Here is a 21268-nt window from a genome sequence, read left to right as displayed (position 1 = left end):
TTCCGCCAGGCTTATGCAGGTAATTAAGAAGATGGTTTGTTTTTATTGTATTTTTAATGTTTTTTATTGTATGGTGGTAGTGGTGGTGGTTTTTAATGTGTCGTAAACTACTTTGATGTTTTTAACAAAATAGCAGTATACAAATATAATAAATAAATAAAAGGATGCAGCCATAAAATGTAGGTGAAGGGAAATGAATAGCTAGAGTGAGAGATGGAAATTCAGGTTAATACTGAGAGGCTAAAGTCAATGGTAATCTTTAATCAAACAATTGCTTATCACTGAAGTATTTCAGCTCTGTTAGGAAATCCCTTAGTCTTCCTTCCCCACTAAAATTAAGTGTAAATACATATAACCAAACATCTTCTTTTTTATTGTTTTTAGCATTTTTACGGCTTCTTGCAACTCTACTGACTCCAAAGTAGTTTACAAAAAGTAGGCTAAGACCAATAAAATTATATAACAATAATATCATCAAACACAGCAATATTACAGTGAAACCACATTTACTAAGAAAGAGCAGCATAGCAAAATGAAATAATTTGAAGTATCGGGCAAGATTAAAAGCGTATTTTAAAATACACATTTTCACATATTTTCTAAAAATTGAGAAAGGCCAGATAGGATGTCTGAGGGACGTAATTCTGGAGCCTAGGTGCCACCACAGAAAAGGCCATCCTGCATAGGGTTGCCAGGTTCAGGGCCTGAGACTGATCCTGTATCTTTAGGAAAAGAGAAAGTCAGCCACGTGCAGGTGTTCTGGCAACACTGTAATGGGAAAAACCACAAGGTGGAATTCTCCCTTCCCGCTGCACAACTTTTAAAGATACAGAAGACCTCTTGGAGGCTGGGCTTGGCAACCAAGAGGTCTTCTGTATCTTTAAAAGTTGTGCAGGGGGAAGGGAGAATTCCACCTTGTGGTTTTTCCCATTACAGTGTTGCAAGAACACCTGCACTTGGCTGACTTTCTCTTCTTCTAAAGATACAGGATCAGTCTCAGACCCTGAGCCTGGCAAACCTAATCCTGCATACTCACTGGTCTTCAGATGGAGCTAGAATGCAGAGTAAAGCCTCTCCAAATAAATAAGTCCAATGTATACCATGATTTAATAGTCCACCTTGCATGTAACGAAAGAATATGTGACAGCAGCCAGATGCATCCTCTCCAGGAAAGGCTGCAACTGGCACCCTAGCCAATGCTGTAGAAAATGACTCCTGACAACAGGAGCAGTAACACATCCAAAAAGCACTCCTGTTGAGGTTATTCTTGCCTCAGCTTTCTTCCCTTCTCTCTGTAAAAAAACTGGGTTCAAAGAATTTGTCTGTTGTTGTTACTCTGTAAAGCCCCATACAGAGATTGGTGATATATGAATAGTTAACATTAATGAACGATACAAATTCATAAGAGAGACTTTTTTAAAAGAGAAATTTATTCCTTCACAGTTGCTGGTGGATTTTTAGCCACATAAAGGACAACATTTATTAGTAAAGAACTGAGGATAAAATTTTGGTTACTTATTTGCACCACATTTACTAGTTTGCATTGACAAGTGCTAGCATTTACTTTGATAGAAATTACTAAAATTAAATTGGGCCCTTAACCAAAGGGTTTGATAGTTGTTTTCATTTACCAATAAATATCAGAATGTTCTGATATTTGCTATTGGACTCTGTAAATGTATACAGTTGCTAATAACATGCAGAGTTCTGGCAGGTAGTGGTGGAGGAAAAAGAAAAGAATCAGTGGAAGTCAATGGAGCAGAACAGTGGATTAAAACAAACCTTACTTGCAAGGGAAGGTGACAAGTTTGCTCCATGTTAAACATAAGTCCTAGGAAAATTACGTTTTCCAAGGGCGACTGAGCTCTTGTATATTTTTGTGCCACTATCCAGTGCACCAGCTAGGAGGGCTGGGAAAGATTTCTGCTTGAGGCTATCATGACTCTGGAGTTGGCTTTGTTGACTTCAGGAGATGAGGGCAAATACTGTGAAGCAGAAGGGGAAGGGCATGCAGGGCTAGCATGTCCACCGGATGAGCCAGTGGTGTCTGTGTCCTGGCCTGATGACTCCAGTGCAGAAGACCCAGTCAGGCTAGAGCAGCCTTTCCCAACCAGTGTGCCTCCAGATGTTGTTGGACCACAACTCCCATCAGCCTCAGCCAGCATTGCCAATGGGAGGCTGATGGGAGTTGTGGTCCAACAACATCTGGAGGCACACTGGTTGGGAAAGGCTGGGCTAGAGGCTCCCCTGCTCTGTTGCAGTAGGAGACTGATGGAAGGGGCTGGACCCTTTTACTTGAAGCAGCACCTTACAGTATGGGTACGGCTAACAATTAGGGGGCTGCTGCTGCCTCAGCCTTATCTCTAGCCTGACCCTGCCTGAGATCAGAGTTCACCTGACAAGAGAAACTTTTGAAGTCTACTTCTAAATAGAAATCTATTGGACTATATAGACAAATGGCATGACTCAGTGAAAGGTGTTTTTTATGTAGCATTTCTCAAACTCAGCTAGACAAGGAAAAGAAGCACACTATCAATTTAAAAGTGTGTGGTACTTTACAAAATGTTGCCACTTCTTGTTGATCCTCTGTGCATCACTTTAAATTGCATGTCTTTAAAAAGCTATTCCTTTATTAGGGTCTGACTCATCAATTTCAATTAAAATAGAAATAAACTCCTTGTGCTGGTTCAATGAGGTCATAGCCACAATTGACCCAGTCATGGTTGACATTACAAAGTTATGTTGGAAGTTTACCTAAATGAGCTGGATGTGTTTGCTCTTCTTGGTGCTTCCTGACAAATAGGCATTCTTGTTATAGTGCATCTAACTACATTGCTTACATCACTTTATAGTTGGAAGATGGTATTATGGATGGAGGTGGGGTGGAATGCTATATTTTTTAATTAAGTGTTGAATCAAACCAAGAAAATAGTAGATGGCATAAACTTAGAAAAAGTAAGTGGGACCCATAACAAAACATTGTAGTCCATCTCCACTTTCTAACCACAGTGTGCATGCTGAGGGTTCTAGTCAGCCAACCATATCCTCTTCCTGGACACTTACATTTCTTTCACCCTCTGTTCTTCTCTGTCCCCCACAGCATACACTCATTCAGTGGGCACTCTCAATTAAGGCTATGCACCGTATTTGCACAAATCACAAATAACAAAACAAATAGAGCCTATTTAGGCCTATTTGTATCCCAACCAAATTTGGTTGAAGCAGCAACAAATATCTGTAGAGCGGATTGGCTAGTCCCAAATCGATTTGTAGAGATTCGTACTGTTCTGTAGCTCAAAACAGTCTCTAATTAACCCAGACAGGGTATCTCTGAAATGGAGCAATTGCAACAGCATAAAGAAGAACACCAGGGTGGGGAGAAAGGGAGGAAGGCTAGAGTGCTATCACCCCACCCAACACTTTCCAATCAGAGTACTTTGAAGGAATGAAGTCGTAAAATGCTGAAATCTTTTGTAAGTTCTGTCTCATAGAAATGTTTGGTAGGGGTTGGTCATCATTTGTTCAGCATGGGTATTTTTCTGTTCTTTCAAAATCAATCCCTGTCCCATCCTTATTTACGTTTTGTTGGGGAAAATATTAGTGTGTTTTTTAAAGTCTGAATTCAGTAGTAGTCATAATCATAGTAATCTCAATCATCCCAAAGTGCAGGACACAGAATAATGGACTCAAGTTGCAGGAAGCCAGATTTCGACTGGACATCAGGAAAAACTTCCTAACTGTTAGAGCCATACGACAATGGAACCAATTACCTAGAGAGGTAGTGGGCTCTCCAACACTGGAGGCATTCAAGAGGCAGCTGGACAGCCATCTGTCGGGAATGCTTTGATTTGGATTCCTGCATTGAGCAGGGGGTTGGACTTGATGGCCTTATAGGCCCCTTCCAACTCTATTATTCTATGATTCTATGGTAATATTTTCCAGTTGCTACCCAGAAAAAAATAAGAAGTTTGTATGGTTACACATTTATTATTATTATTGTTAGCCAGGCAGCCAACCAGCCAACCAGCCAAACCTTGTGGGCATATTGGCCAGCATTCTGAGATGATGATGATAATGATGATGATGATTTCCAATTGCTAACAACAGTGAATATTGTCAATATTAAATAGTATTCTTATGTTTCCCTGACTCACTACTGCTGTTGGCAATCTGTTCCCTGTATAACAGGGTCTGTTTTGAAAAAATATATGTCTTGGAAAAAGCAAAAATTAAAGGTGACTAGCATGAAAACCCCTGGAGCTACTCACCTGAAATTTGGCAGGGTTAATCTCCTGTACAGAAGCTACCATGTTTTCAAATTTCATATCCTTATGTGCATATTACCTTCATGCTGCTGCCAGACAGTGCCTGCTTAAGGCTACTCATTCATGTCTAGTATCACAAACCTAATTTTTAAAAAAACTCAGGAATGAGTGAGAACTCACAGTCTTTTAAAAAATTAGAAACAGCAAAATCTAAAGGTGGCTGGCACAAAATCTCCTGGAGCTACTCACCTGAAATTTGGCAGGTTTAATTCCCTCTATAGAGGTTTCCATGTCACCAAATTTCATGGCCCTATGTGAAGAATCAAAGCTGTTATGTCCCTTTTAATTTAAAATTTCAATTTTAAAACATTTTAACATTAAAGGTGGCTAGCATGAAACCCCCCTGGTGTTATCCACCTGTAACTTGGCAGGTTTAATGCCCAGTATCACAGCTACCTTGTCTCCAAATTGCATATCTCTAGGTAAAAAAAACAAGGAAGCTATAGCCATTTTGGTTTTTCAATGTAAGGCAATGGAATTTCCAGAGATTTGTAATATCCGGATTGTGACTCAGATTCAAATCCAAATAGGGTCGGATCTGAATGTGTCCAGAATGGATTGAGACTGATCTGGATTTACAAATCAGAGCCACAAATCAGATTGGGGAGGAAGATGCACAGCCCTACTTTTGTTCAATCCTTTTTTTCTTGCAGGGGTGTTCCCCCTTTTAGATTTTTTTCCTAAATATTTTTAGACTTCTGCAAACCTTGCAATTCCACAGACCATGATGATATCTCCCTATTGTATCTCAGCCCTGTTTTCGTACAGTCCTATTGACAAATACCATCTGAAGTTACTTTTAGAGGGAGTGGTAAGGGAGTATTAGAGGGAGTGATAAGGGAGTATTTTAGCCAACATACAGCACTCACAAAAAGCTTAACCAGTGTCTGAACTTTTCCATTTCAGATTGCATGAGAAGCTTACATTGTCAACGTCCCTCCATTGTCAATGCTCCTCCATTCAAAAATTCAAAAATGTAATCTTAAGGAGAAGGGTTCTAATGTAGACATTGTTTTTCCTGTAGATTGTAACTATGATCACTTCTTTTAGTTTTGTGTCCCAGATGAAGTTTGTCTTTTTTTCTTAAATGCCGGGGGGGGGGGACCAATTGAGTTAGAGCACATTCATATATATAGGTGCTCTTCTCCTTGGATAGAACAGTGGGTGACAGAATGCCACTCATCTAAAAGCTCTTTCCATGTATGGTTTCAAGCAGCCCTTCAATAATTTACGCAGAATTAATAATGCATTTATAACACATGACTGCAGTATCCTAAAATTATTTATATATACTTAATAAATGTTTTATAATGCTTTTGCGATGTATATTATAAATGATAAATAGGTAAATGTAGATATGTTATTAAATATTAACCATGCATAGTAGTTATTACTGTGTAATGGTTGCGAAAACCATTATTAAAATGGTTAATGGTTACACCTAAATCCTGTCAGACCATAATGTGCATAATTCTTGGAATAATCACTTTTTGTTGATTTGAGAAATTACTTCCTTGCTCTAAATGCTACTGAAATATTTTTAAGCACATTAATCCCTTATGGTTAGTATATTAACAACGGCTACAGACATCAAGTCTTGCAAAAACCAATATTTTTCTATGCCAACCAGCATACTTGTCTAAACTCATGACTTTTCTGAAGCATTTAACTCTAAAAGGCCCATGATGTGCAAATTGTTACATATGTGGCAAACCATACTCCTGTGAATGATCCCACACATGGCAGGCATATCAATGAGTGCATTTGCAGGATGGGAACTATCTCATCTCAATATTATTTAATGAGGTTTCACAGATGGTCCAGAAAAACATGTTTCTTCACAACCTTCATTAATTTCAGCAGTATAGAGTGATAGTGGCTCAGAAAGTGCCCAAGCCCGGACTTGAATCTGAAGAACTGCATCTCCCAGTCACAGAATAAGTCTTTTCTGAAACTGAATTTCATAGCAACATGTGATATAGCAATGAAGTTGGTTTTTCAAATAAAAAACCATAAAACCAAACAAAATGGCACACCTAGACCTTTAATGTAGCTCTTTGGATCCTGGCTATGTAGTCTGCTGTCTGTGGTAGTTATTATTAGTGATTCTTAGACAAAGAGGGGAAACTGGGACAGGTAAGAAAAATTGTTGTTGTTGTTTTTCAGAATACCCCAGGAGTAGAATGTTTAGATTGGGTGCAGTAGAAAAGCTGTGTTTTAGGCAAAACAGCTGTACATGGTTGACTTTTAAAAATAATAAGAAAGAATGTGCATACTAAATGGAAATCAGAGAACAATATAGGTCTGTATAGAATGAAAAGTTAATGAATAAGTGAGATGTTCCAAATATTCAGAAAAACATATTTTGGTTTTGTTTCAAGCAATGACACAATAGCAGATAAGTTCTGACCTAAGTGGAGAGGTCACAGCTTTGGTTTGGAGTCTGGCAAGGCAGGGTTCTGGATGCAATAGCACAGCTGGACAGCTTCACTGGGAACACAGTGTAGAAGGCTACTAGGAGCAAGGCTCAAATGTTGTTTCCACAACAGGTAACCCCCAACTGAGCCTTAAACAGTGCTGTAGCTCCATCTGGGTAAATAGTTCTGCATCCAGTTAGAGAAACCAGTTTTAGGAATGTGGCCTACTTCAATAGCCCTTGATGCTGACAGTGCAGGGGGGAAGAGGTCTTGATTCTGCTGGGTGTCCTGGGCTTGATTCCTTAGAATTAGAAAGGGCAAGACTCATCATCATTGGGCTGGTTCTGAGTGCATTTTCTCCCATTCTGCTATGTCTTCCAAATCTACAATGTACCTTGAACATGAGGAGACCTCAGGGTCATGATAGTGGTATAATTATTTCTGGACAGCATTATTTTATACTTGAGGCAGAGAAATGCTAGCATTCTTCCTATTAATGTCAAGGGAAAAGGTTTTAAACGAGATTTCTCTTGACTTCTAATTTTTCATGAGCAACATATTTATTTATTCTCAGAGAGGGTGAGGCCATGGGAGAATTCAACTCTGTACTCCCTAATCTGCACTTGGAATTGATATCCAGAAATGGCTCTAATACGTGATTTTTTTATAGCTGTTTTGTAATATGCAATTTATGTATGTATCTTTTAAAAACTGGGAAGGGTTTAAATTGCAATGACATCACTATTTTGACCTAGACTAGAACTCTGTTTTTCATAGTAGATTAAAGCTCCAAGTCTAGTTGCGGCCGAGGGGCAAAATCGGACACAGACACAGCAGTTTGGGTTGAACAAAGGGCCACTTTATTAAACTATAACAAAACCCCTTTAAAGTGACCTGCAGAGGGAAACCTAGGTGCGGGAACTGTCTATAAGCAAGCAGCTTGCCATACAGCTCTCGGGCAACCAGCCCCTGCTGGGGCAAGGGTAAGCCCATCTGCTTACCCCTTACCCCGGCCACACCCTGTAGCTGAGCTGGGGAGCCTTCCCACATCACCACCCCCCGGGGCCATACAACTCCGGGTGGATGAGGTAAGTTGGCCCCAGAAGCAGCCCATATCCTGCCCTCAGGCTGTAAAGCCCTGACAGACAGGCCTCCAGAACCACCAATCACCTCCAAAGGTAAGGGAGCCACCTAACTGTCCTTACCTACTTCCCTTCCCACACCTTACCGCACCCATGCACCAACAACCTGCTCCACTTGGGGCATTAACCTTTTAAACCTTGCCAAATTAGCTGAATCAACCAAACCCACCTATTAATCATGACGCCCTCTAACCTGATTCCCTCCCAGCCTCACAGTGTGGAGCAGGCAAAAAAGACTGCCCGCCAACCAGGGTGGGCAGGATAAAAATTCCTACTCGGCCCCAAAGCGACCCTGATCACACCATAAAAGAGGGAGGGCGGGGTGGGCGTCACGCACCAAGAGGAGGATAGAAGGGGCGGCATGGGCTTAAATAGGCCCCTTCATGCAGCGTGTCACACGCACATATTATACGCAACGCGCGACCACTGCCCCTCTCTAAAATGGCAGTCGCAGCATTGCCCCATAGTCGCAACTACGCCACACCTGTCCAGGCTGCGCACAGGTGAGCAGAGCGGGATTTACCTTGGTTGGTTCTTTCATAGACTGTTTTGATTTTGGCTTTTATAACAGTTGAAATATATAATGTAATGTCTTTAAAAAATAATTAAATGGCAACTCAAAATGCTTGTGGGCATTCACACCCCTCTATATCCTCATCCCTTCAAATATTGAATGTGATATAAATGTTATTGTCAGCAAAGTCTCTAGAAAATTTGGTGAAATAAAATACTTCAGATATTTCTAGCCACAGGCCTAAATCCCTCTCCCCCCACCCATTCTCTCTCTGCAGTAACTTTGGAACTAATTCTGTAATACACAGTTGGAGATACACTGCTCAACTGAGTTTTAGTTTGGTCTGCTGCAATACTGTAGTACATTGCATATTGGGTTCTTAGAGCACAAGAAGAGCACAATATGCAGCATGCTATAGTATGGTAGCAGCCCAGTCTAGAATGTTGCAGGAAATTATAAAATAATTAGCTTATTCTTGTCTAGATATAATTTATTCATGAATCCTTTGTTGTAAAAAAGAAGCAGACCTTGTTAAAGACATATATGTTCAAGTAAGGTGTAATGAAATTTCTCCTTTACAATTACATGTTTAGCACTTTATACTGGATTACTCTGCCATACCTCCTTGTGCTAGTGGTATAGTAATGGAAAACTGAAGTATTCTGGAGTGCTTCAGGTATGTGCTTTTGTGGGTCTTTTGTCATGTTGACTCATCTTCCATTGCAGAACAGCAGTTTTCACTTAGACACATGACTTGGGAATATTTGACTGTTGTGTATGCTTGATGTATTAGCCTTTAGGTATGTTGCAGACAAAACTGCTATATGCAGATTTAAGATATAACATTAGGACAGTCTCAATGTCCTAAAGCAAAGAAGTACAAAACAGAAAATCTTCATCTTCAGTGCCTGTACTATCTCATGAATTCATTTTAACCATTTTGCTTTTACATGAGCAAAACAATAGCCCAGACTGGTGTATTCTTATTTTATTTATTTATTTATTAAATTTATACCCCTCCCTTCTTCCCAGAAGGAGCCCAGGGTGGCAAACAAAAATGCTAAAAGCACTTTAAAACATCTTAAAAACAAAAGACTTCAAAATGTATTAAACCAAAATATCTTTAAAACATTTTAAAAAACAACTTTAAAAACAATTAAAAGCAATTCCTGCACAGACAGAGACTGGGATAAAGTCTCTATTTGACTGCATAGTTATATGTTTAATTGTATACTCTTCATTGTCCATTTCTTATTTCTCTTGTTTGCATTTATACATATCTAACAGTTCTGCTTTTAGTGGAATACCAGTTGAATAATTTTCCTATGACACCAATCAGATTTTCTGGCCATGCGCATAACTAATTTTCAAGAGGTATGACATTTTATACTTAGTAACATTTCTAATTTCATACTAATAAATTTAATATGTACAACAAGCACTTACAATTTATGTAGAAAATATACAGACTAAATATTAGTTAAATATTGTAGTTTGACAGTGGAACAAAATGTAAGAGTGTAATCGGCTAGAAATCAGCAGAGCTTTTAAAACAGGAATTAAAAGATAGGGCTTTAGAAGTCTAAATTATAATTAGAGATCATCAAGGTTACCCACATAAAAGTGGTTTATCTGATCTGTGGTTTTGGAGTTGGAACCAATTTGTAATGGAAACAGCTTTCCATTTTGAAGGAAGGGCAAAGGTTTACTCTCATCAATATTGTCTGGTACCTAGAATACTCAATTATCTGCTGCAGTATAGCCAAGCTGTAACTAAATATGTGCTGGGTAAGATTACTTTTGATAGTCATTAGCACCTTGTATATCTAGTTAATGAATTTAAAAGCAAAATAAAATAATATTTCTACTCTCCGTTCTCTCTGTAGCCTCATTTTAATACCCTATCCATGATTCACACCACTTTTATTCCAATGTGATGTGACCTTCAATAAATTTCCTTCAACCACCCATATTAAAAGTCAGGGTGTAACACACCACTATGTCTCCATCTGAACATGGTGTTTATTAGACATGTGGATGATCTTCCTGCCCTTTTGAACCTATGTGGGTTTTTTACCTGCCCCTTATGAGTTAGTTAATGAGATCTATATCCTAAATACTTACTACTTTTTGCTCACCATGTTTTAGACACCAACTAATTATAATTTATTCTTGTTCTAGGTTAATCTTTCAAATGGACATTTGTTTCACCTATCCCATGTTGTTTTTATTGGCCCTCAACTGTCTCCTCGGATATTTAGTTAGTGTTGCCTCACTTATTAATAGGACACATACAGGTGTCTTGCACACTCAAAGACAGTAGCTCCCAATGTATTTATATACCCACAAGACACTAAAACTGCCACTCTCTATATTTCTCTCAATCTGTATCTGTCTTCACTGTATTTGTGTGCTGGCCTTTTATAGGCTAGAAATAGGGAAGAAATCCAAATCTGGCTGTGAATGCTCATTCTTATGCTATGGTGAATCTCCAGGGGAAAGGAAATGAACAATGGAGCAACCATTGAGAACTATATTAGTCATCAAAATCACTCTATGCTGTTCCTGAAAAGGGACCCAGAGACTAAGCAAAATGACTTGCTTAGCCTCTGGGTCAGTCTAGATCAGCCTTTCCCAACCAGTGTGCCTCCAGATGTTGTTGGACCACAACTCCCATCTTTCCTGACCATTGGCAATGCTGGCTGAGGCTGATGGGAGTTGTGGTCCAACAACATCTGGAGGCACACTGGTTGGGAAAGGCTGGTCTAGATGGTACACTACTTTAATGATGGCTATGCTGTATCTCCAATGTTGATAGTTGCTGGGAATCACAAGTGTGGACAGTGGTGTTACGCTTATGTCCTTCTCACAGGCTCCCAGTAGGCTTCTGGGTGGCCAGTGTGAGAACAGGATGCTGGACTAGGTGGGCCACTGGCTTGATCTAGCAGGGTGTTCTTATGTCCTCATTTCAGAAAATAATGACCTAGCCAGAATAACAATTGTCTTATTGTCTGAGTACCCAGTATCCAGGATAAATAAAGCAAAGAATGAATCCCACCACATAAATTGAGCATAGTAACCCTTATGATAGACCTATAGTGAACACAAAGACTAAGAATCACAAAGGTTTCAGCAACTTAGTACTTCTAAGAGAAACTTTGCAAGCCCAGGCAGTGAGACCTGTTTGGAAAGATAAAGATAGTATGCACACATAGAGGTCACCCCAAACCCATGTCATGTTTTGTTTCGTTCAGAAATCTGGCAAATCACCTCCAGTCAGTTCCCATCCCACTCCTCCGTTATGCTTCACAGAGTACCTGGACCAAAGGTACTTGCTCTGAAGGAATGTCTCTTCCTATGTCACCTTCAAGTGGGGGGCCTATCTTTTTTTAGTTCTACTGTTGGGAGAGGCTAATTCAGTGGGGATGCAGGATAGATATTTCTCCATCATGGTGCCCTCATTTGTAGAATGCCCTGCTGCTACTGCAGATTTCACCAACCAAAAGCCCTCTGGCTGTTTTGGACTACATATCCCATCAGCCCATGCCAGCATAGCCATGGCAGTTGTAGTCCAAAACACGTGGAAGGCACCAGGTAGATGAAGATTGCCTTAGAGGTGTATCAAGGGCTAACAGTGTTGATATTTAAGTGCCAAATGAAGATGTACTTGTTTACTCAGGCTTGTAAGGTTTTTAATGAGTGACTGTTTTTTAGCTTTCTCTGCTTATCTCTCACTGTTTACTGGTATTTTAAATATTTGTTTTGTTTTGTTTTATATATTTTTTTATGTTGTAGCCTGCCCTGGTATTGGTACTGAATGAAGGGGAGCTATAACTTTATATATAAATAAAAACATATCTGCAAAACCTGATTTAGATGTTTCCTCTAGCAAGTTCTACCAGGTTGGCACTCTTATGCTGGTGGGGTGAGATGCAATGCACAGGATTCTCTAGTCTCTGCTATATATTTCACCTTTCAGCTTTTTAATTTTAAATTGGACTACTTATAAATACAATCTCTAAAACCTATTTCTCTTTTGCAGTGAATGCAACTGGAGTGTCTGAATGGGTGTACAGATAAAATTATAAAGAACATGCAGATTTAAAATGGCTTTTAAAAAAGAAAAGAAAATATATAATATCATACCTGCTAACCTTACTTGTAAATAGACTACATGTACCAGCAAAATGTTTATTTCTGCAAGATTCACAGCCTCTGCAGAGAAACTTTTTGTCATAGGAGCAAAATATACATCAAACTGAGTTTCTTTTTAATGGTTAACAGTGCACTTTCTTTTGGTTAAAAAAATTAATTCACAATTAACAAGCAGTAAGGTTTTGGCATCTGTCAGGGACAGTGTTGTGGTTATTCAATGTTGATGTATGATGGTTACTGTGCACGTGTCTCCCAGGCACTATAGATTAAGCAACATCCATGCCAATTGTCCCTGGACCTCTAGAACATTGTGTTGGCTGCACCTACTACACAAACATAAATAACATGGACACATCTTTTATGGAGTATTTTCATTTCTACATAACATGTTCAATAAGTTTAGGAAAGTATACATTGGTATGTATGAATTCACCTTACAGTGTCTGTATGTTTCTGAGAGACAATCAGTTAACCAATATAGCATAAAACAACAAAATCTGATGTTTTTCACCAAATTTTATTATACATGAAGTAATACGAATCAAGTTATTTATGTAGGCAATGTATATAATAGTCTTGAGTGAGATTTATGCTGACCCAAACTCCTGCTACTTTATTAATGAGAAGAAACAAACAAAAACAAGACAACTGTTCAGAAAGCAGAGTGAAATAATGAGCCCATAAACACTGTGTAGAAAAATATAAATCATTTTATTCCTAATATCCCAATGGATCTTGTTAGACAATAACTAACTTGTTCACAGAGTTGCATATGAGTCTGTTGAAAACAACCACAAAATCCAAGTGAAATAAGCACCTTAGTATATAACTAGTCTGGAAAACGGACATAGAAATTAAATATACAAAAATACAAGATACTGTTGGAACTAGTAATGTGCATTTTTTAAGTCTTTTACCTGAACTTTTTGCATATTTGAATCTGTGATAGTTGTTCCTTTGCTCCTGGAATGATTTAGTTGAGGGTGTATGGCGACTATGCACACAGTGAAATGAGCTGAGGATGAAGTAGTGATTCTATGTGGCACTTCTTCCTAGGCGATAACGCCTGACCCGTCTCCACCTCTGAATCCTCCTTTTCTGTCACATCAGACCATGCCCTGGAGCCCTCCCTGTCCTCCAGTGAGGAAGCAGCCTCTGCAGTCTCTGACAGGCCCCTCTCATCCAGAAACAGAGAAGAGGAAGCCTCTGGTTCAACAGCAGAGCCAGGTGTGTCCAGAAGCGGGGGCTGCTGCTGCTCTGTCAACTAGGTTCTACTCTGTTGTTGCATCCCACTCTCCCTCCTAGTCATTGTCCTCTTCCTCTAGTGCCTGCCACTCCTGGTCTGAATCAGAGTGCTCAGATGGAATCATGACAGGTATCACTCATATGCTGTCTAAAATGGGCCAATCCACTGTACCATGTTATTTTGCTGCATGCATAGAACAGACACAGGAGGACATGCATCATAGACACAGAAGGCTGACAATGGGATACACTAATTTGGCTAAGGTTGGGATCCTCTACACTCTTTCCTGGGCAAAGTCCAACTGAATTCTGTAGGGCTTACCTCTGAATACATATGCATAAGTTTATACACTTTGTGTTGCATGCCAGCATGGGAAGAGCGTGTAAGAAGCTTCTTGCTCAAGATGGTAATTCTGTCCCTGGCCTACCCACATCCTGTTCTCTTCCTCATTTGTTCTGCTACTTCAAGCTATTCTGCACCAGTTTTAGTCACTTGATTTTACCCAGAATCATAATAGGGTTTTTTTGTCTTCTCTTGAGTACCTGCTCTTTAATGTTTTCCTTGTGGGGTCTAATGCCTATATCACAAATGTTGCTGTCTTGTTCTACTGTCACTGGACCAACAAACAAGATCTGTAGCTGAGAGGTGAGAGAGGATGATTCCCTGCTCCCTCACACAAAAATGTCCTCCATTGAGGAAGGGCACAGAAATATACACTGACTTCCACCCATGGTAATAGAGGAAAGGGCATACTTTGTACATTGTGCAGGATTTTACACATGGTTCAGTAAGATCATCAATTCCAGGTAACACATTTTCTCCCTTAGCAGACCTTTGAACTACTCCCTAGTGACCTTCATTAGCCAAATCAGTTGCATGGTTCCATAAAGAACATGGAATAACCAAATTAAGTGCCATGAAGGAGGTCATTCTCAGTAACAGTAAATTCACTCTTTATGTTAGCAAATGACTGGATGGTTGCTTTTGCTTCAGAAGTCAGATGTGCTAGATTATTCAGGAGGCTTTCCACCAGTAGTTTTGATGATTGTTTTGATGATTGTCTGGTAAATATGCCAGCTTGTGTAGTAGTCTTTATTTCCTGCAGAGAAACAGTTTAGGAATGGCATGTGAGATAAGTTGACATGTGCTTCTGCTTTGTAACTGAATGATCACTGGCTGTGCTGGATTTAAGATGTCTGGAAAAATAATCAGCTGGGTTGCCTTTATGTGGGTGACAGATGACTCTGTAATCATAGCCCTGTAATTTAAGCATCCAGTGCTCAGTGTGAACTGGATTGTTAAAAATGGGTTCAAGAGGTTTGTAATCAGGTATGATTGTGAATGGCTATCCATGTATGTATACATGAAACTGAGATCATGCCCAGGCTATGGCAAAGATGTTCCCTTTCTGTCTGAGAATACCACTGTTATGTAAGTGAAAGAGCTCTGCTGGAATATGCAATAGTAGAAACATAATGGCCATCTTCATTCACCTTTGTGAGTACAGCTCCAGGCCTGGCACTAGGGGGCGGCCAGATCATGGACTGGCCAGGGACCCAGCAGCTCACAGGGGCTTCTCAGCAGTCTGAAACCAACCCTGTCACATCAGCACTTCTCCTTTTGCTGCCTCTTCCTCCTCCTTTCCACTGTCAGAGCTAACTCAGCCACTTCCCTTTCTGTGCCAAAGAGGTCAGGTCCGTGGTTGGGCCTCCCCTTTTAAGAGGAGCTAATCCCCATCTTCCCTAGTGGTCTTGCAGTAGTGCAGAGTCCACTGGGAAATCCCACAAGACCCGACCTCATGCAGCCCACACAATATGGTCTCACTAGGAGGGGTGGCAGAGCGTCACGTGGCAGCCCATGTGCCTTCCAGCCCTTCTTTTTGAAGATAAATTGGGAGATAAATTGGTTGATCACTGCCAGTCTACCTCTCTTCCCTTCCTTTCAAATCTGCTTGGAAGGAAGCCCTTTGATTTTCAATCAGGAACAATTTCTTGGAATTTACATAGGCAAGTAGTAAGCATTAAGTAAGTAACCAAGCAACAAAGCCCGTTAAAACAGTAAGTTTTGGTAGTGATCTCTTCCAAACGAGAAGGATTTGCAGAGCTCAAGGCATACCATATGCAACTGCTTTTTACTGGCATACCTAGCACAGTCCGAATTACAGCAGGTCCCCTATCTGCTTTTAAACTTGGTCATAAATGACTTGGGAGTTAGGGGTGAGCACTGATGTGGCCAGGTAGACTGAGGACACCAAATTGTTCAGGGTGGTTAAAACTAAAAGTAGTCATGAAGAGCTCCTAAAGCATGTCTCCAAACTAGGTGAATAAACATTAAAATGGCAAATCTGGTTCAATGTAAACCAGTGTAAAGCAATGTTGGGGCAACAATCCTAATTTCATATTCACACTAATGGGGTCTGAACTGGTGGTGACTGACCAGGAATGAGATTTTGGGGTTGTAATGGATAGCTCAGTTAAGTTGCTGACCTGGAGTGTGGCAACTGTGAAAAAGGGCAATCCTGTGTTAGCAGTCATTAGGAAAGGGATTGAAAATAAACCTGGAAATGCCATAATGAAGTTATACAGGTCTATGGTGCAACTACACTTGAAATACTGTGTTCAGTTCTGGTAGCTGCAACTATTAAAGGATATTATACAGCTGTAAAAGAGACAGAAAAGGGCATAAACCCTGTGCCTGTTGTCTTCACTCTTGCACCTCACATTTCCAGAAGGTTGTATGGAAATATTAATTTGGGTCCAATATATATTGTGAACAGTTCAGGAGGGAGCAAGTGAGAGATGGAAAACAGGTGGGAAGAGGTAACCTATGCAGTGATTTTAGAAACCACTGGCACTTCTCTACCTTCCCTCATCTTAGCAAAGTTGACTGATAACTTGTGTTGTTATTTTGTATGCTGACTTTTTTCTCAAATTGAGGGAGAAGGATTTCCACAGCAAATTGCCTTAAACTGAAGATGAAAAGGTTCATGACATAATGACCTGGCTTTAAAAAATAGCTAAATATATTAAAGGAGAAAATTGTACGGTGGGAGTAGAATGGCAAGGAGATGCAAAAAAAAAAAAATAACAGTGATACTTGTAGCTTAAATGTATGTTCAGAACGCACACCTTTTACAGTAGCAGACTGGTGATAATTGGGATCATAGAAAGCTGCCTTATACCAAGTCAGATCATTGGTCCACCTAGCTCTAGCAGTGGCCGTCCAGGATTTCAGAGAGGGAATATCCCCAGCCCTACCTGGAGATGCCAGGGATTGGACAAGGAACATTTTACATGCAAGCTGATGTTCTACCGGTAAGCTACAACCATTCCACAAAAACCTCCTGGATCTGGAGGCAAATTAATCCACATCAGTCAAAATTTCTGTTAAAGAAGTGGACCAAGAGGGAGCGGTGTGGTTTAAGAAGGAAAGGAAGGGGCCAAGGGGCCCACTGATATCTTGCACCCAAGGGCCCTTGAAACCTGGAGCTGGCCCTGTACATTTCCAAAACCAACAGGGCTGACATCCATCGCAAGTCTGGTCCTCTTGCCTGAATCAAAGTATGACATAGTTACATCACTTGCAAGTGCATGCTTTTTCAATCAGTAAACATAGTTGGGTGTTTTTCTGAGCATTCCTATGTTTGATTTTTTAATATATAGGATCTCAGAGAGGCTGTGAGATTATGGCCAGCCTTGGAGGGACCCAAGGAATAAGACCTTCTACTCACTCAGTAATATCAAGTTATTCTAGATATTTTAATTATTCTTCAACTAGTTTTCTTATGTGAAGGGAATACATCTGTGTGGTAAGCTCACTGGCTGAACAAGCGTCATCACTGTGAAGTTTTACTTGCTTTCTTTTTAGCTTTCTAATTCCTTGAATTTGCAGGGTTTGAATCAGTCCGGCAAGTTGTACTTATTGGATCATGTTAACCAGCCCTAGTGCAGTGGCTCTGTTGTAACTAAGCATGGTATCTGTGCCAACAGCTACACCATACACTGGACTTTCTTCCTCCAGTTTTCACACCTCTTTCATCTTGGTCCAATCCTGCTTTCCGTATGATATGTTCTGTGTATAGATTAAACAAATGGGATGATAAAATACACCCCTATCTCACACATTTTACAATGGGGAACCAGTCAGTTTCTCCATATCCTGTCCTTACAGTAGCCTCTTGTCCACAGTATAGGTTGCGCATCAGGACAATCAAATGCTGTGGCACCCCCATTTCTTTTAAAGCATTCCATAGTTTTTCATGATCTACACAGTCAAAGGCTTTGCTGTAATCTATAAAGCACAGGGTGATTTTCTTCTGAAATTCCTTGGTCCATTCCATTATCCAATGTATGTTTGCGATATGATCTTCTTCCCTTTCTAAATCCAGCTTGGAAATGCGAGGCATTTCTCACCACAACCAGAGCTTGGAAAAGTTACTTTTTTGAACTACAACTCCCATCAGCCCATTCCAGTGGCCATGCTGGCTGGGGCTGATGGGAGTTGTAGTTTAAAAAAAGTAGCTTTTCCAAGATCGGCATATAACATCCTTTGTTGTAGAATCTTGAGCATTACTTTACTTGCATGGTATATTAAGGCAATAGGTCTATAATTACTGCATTCCCTCAGACCCCTTTTCTTTGGAACTTCGATATATATTGAATGCTTCCAGTCTGCGGGCCATTGTTTAGTTTTCCATATTTGCTGACAAATTTTTGTCAAAATTTGGACAGATTCAGTCTGAGCAGCTTGTAGCAACTCTATTGGTATGCCATCTATACCTGGTGATTTGTTTCTTCCAAGTATTTTAAGAGCAGCTTTCACCTCACTTTCTAAAATTTCTGGTTCTTCATCATACAGTTCCTCCATGAATCAATCTGTCAACCTTGTATCTCTTTTATAGAGCTCTTCCATGTATTGCTTCCATCTTCCTTTTATTTCATCTCGGTCAGTCAGTGTGTTCCCCTGTTGATTATTCAATGTCTCTACTCTTGGTTTGAATTTCCCTTTAATTTCTCTAATCTATTGGAATAGGGCTCTTGTTCTACCTTTTTTATTATCCTCTTCTATTTCCATACAAATAACTATTGTAATAGTTCTCTTTGTCCCTACATACTAGTAGCTGTATTATTGCATTTAGGGTTCTAACCGTGTTTTTTCTCCTTTTGCTTTTTGCTTTCCTTCTCTCTTTAACCATTTTAAGAGTTTCTTCAGTCATCCATTGAATTCTTTCTCTCGTTTTAACTAGAGGTATTGTCTTTCTGCATTCTTCCCTGATAATGTTTCTGACTTCAATCCATAGTTCTTCTGGTTCTCTATCAACTAAGTTTAAACCTCAATTTGATCTTTATATTGTTCTGGGATGTTATTTAAATTGTATTTGGGCATTATGATTGCTTTGTTCTTCTTCTTTAGCTTTACTCTGATTTTCGATATTACCAGTTCATGATCTGTACAGCAGTCTGCTTCTGTTCTTGTTTGTGCAGAAAGTATGGAACTTCTCCATCTTCTGTTACCAATTCTGTAATCAATTTGATTCCTATATTGACCATTTGGTGATGTCCACATGTACAGTCATCTTTTCGGTTGCTAAAAAATGTGTTTGCAAGAAACAAATTATTGGCTTCACAGAATTCATTTCTTCTCCTTCATTTGCAGCGCATAACCAGGAAATGAAGAGGCAAGACAAGATGAGGTGTAGGTAAATCAAGGGCCACGTTTACTGGAATAAAGCCAATTACATGCTTGATTGCATAATAAAATGATCTGCAGAGACAAGTGCAGAACCTAACTCATCCCTAATTGGGCGAGGGCACCCTGCCATGGGAAAGGGGGTGGTCCAAGCCCAATCCCCTCTTCCAGGCCCCATCCCCACAGGGTGGTTAGGAAGGCCTTCCTGCTCCACCCCTCCTCCGCAGAGCCGCACAATTCGGAGTGGGTGTTACAGGTTAGCCCCAAAGGTGAGCCTTACCCTGCCAACTGGCTGCACAATCTGGAAGGCAGGCCTCAGAACCCACTGATCACCTTAAATGGTGCCTAAGGGTGGTCACCAAACCCCACCTTGTGAAATTCTGCACATATCCACCACAGAAAAGCCTCTGCTTAGTCCCTCTTCCCCCACCTGTGACAAATTACTTCACGCAGGGCCCTCTGCAGATCAGAAAGAAACAGATCATTACCCAGGTCAGACACATGAACACCATCTGGCCAGCCAAGATCAGCCCTGCCACACTTCACCTCCTGAGGATATATTACCTCGTCCTGCTTATCAGCGAGGGCAAGCCGGACTTCCCTATTTAACTTTCAACTAGCCTTTTTCAGGTTCCTGGGGTCAATCCCACCCCACCAAATCCTCCTCTGGAGGATATCGGACCAGTCCCAGTCCCAGGCCACCCTCTGCATATAGCCTCAAAGTCCAGGCAAACCTGAATGATAAGGGCTTTTCCCCTTCACCACTCCCAGGTTATTGCCTCCCTAATGGATAACCAAAACCTGTGGAGGGTGCTGCACCAACGATGCATCAGCATTGGTAGGATGTGTTCCAACAGCATACCACGTCTACCCAGCCACTGGACCAAAGCACAATGGCTGAGCCCCAACTGGGTTCCGTGCCTGATCTGTGGCGCCCTCCTCTTGGCCCAGAACTCCATCTGTGGCCACACATGAGTACCGTGACTCTCTCCAGCACCCCTCCAACCTGTTAAAACAGAAACAACAATTAACAGTAGGCTCTTAAGCGCAACGGTCCACATGGGTTCTCGATTGGCCTGACACAAACCTGGGAAGCACCCAATTGCCAGCGCTCCACTGCCTGCATGGCTGTGCTCCCAAACCCAACATAGCTGCTGTAGAAGCCACACCAATCTTGAAAGAGTGTGTACCGAACTGGTTGGGATCCAACCCCAAACATGACAGTAATTAAAATCTGTGGTCAGCCTCTCAAAGGCAGAGAGCAGTCATTGCACTTTATTGTAATGTGAATAGTAGTTTCCATAACACCCCATACAGGGTAATCTGCCACTTTATTATCAGAGCAGCTTTTAGTGACTCAGTATAACATTAAAGCAGTTGAGATTAGATATGTTATATTCTGAATGTAGAGTAAATATCCTGCCTTTCTTTCCTCAAAAAACTCAAGGCAGCCTACATGTGGTTCCCAGGCAGTCCTCATCCCAGTACTGACCAGACCCAGACCTGCTTAGCATCAGCAGCATGATGGCCCCATGTGCCTTCAGGATTATGCCTTTCTTAAAATGACGAAATGATCACTAAGAAAGCATGGCCACCACTAGGGTTGCCAAGTCAGAAGCATCCCAAACCCTGAGATTTTGGAGGTGGGCCCAAGTGATGTCACGGGGCAGGTCCAAGTGACATCATGGGGTGGGTCCAAGTGATGTCACAGGGTGGGTCTAAGTGACATCATGGGGCGGGTCCAAGTGATGTCATGGAGCAGGTCTAAGTGATGTCATTAA

Source organism: Rhineura floridana, chromosome 9 (assembly GCF_030035675.1).
Source record: "Rhineura floridana isolate rRhiFlo1 chromosome 9, rRhiFlo1.hap2, whole genome shotgun sequence".
Taxonomy (NCBI): Eukaryota; Metazoa; Chordata; class Lepidosauria; order Squamata; family Rhineuridae; genus Rhineura; species Rhineura floridana.
Note: the sequence above shows the minus strand (reverse complement) of the source record.